Consider the following 318-nt stretch of genomic DNA (forward strand, 5'->3'; position numbering starts at 1 on the left):
GGCCGGGGGGGGGAGGGGGGGGAAGGAGGAACCTCTTCCCAAGAGCGCCACTCTTGGAGCGCCGCCACCACCACCCAGAGCGCTGCAAGCAGCGCCGGGCAATGACGGCTTACCGCCCACCAGTTGCCCCCTCTTGAGAGGAGACGGGCCGTCTCAGGCCGCCTCTCGACCTTGTCCTCTCGACCCCTTCCTCTCGACCCCTTCCTCTCGACCCCTTCCTCTCGACCCCTTCCGGGCGACCCCTTCCTCTCGACCCCTTCCTCTCGACCCTTTCCTCGAGACCCCTTCCTCTCGACCCCTTCCTCTCGACCCCTCCTC

This window comes from Emiliania huxleyi, assembly GCF_000372725.1.
Source record: "Emiliania huxleyi CCMP1516 unplaced genomic scaffold EMIHUscaffold_110, whole genome shotgun sequence".
In the NCBI taxonomy this organism is placed as follows: domain Eukaryota; phylum Haptophyta; order Isochrysidales; family Noelaerhabdaceae; genus Emiliania; species Emiliania huxleyi.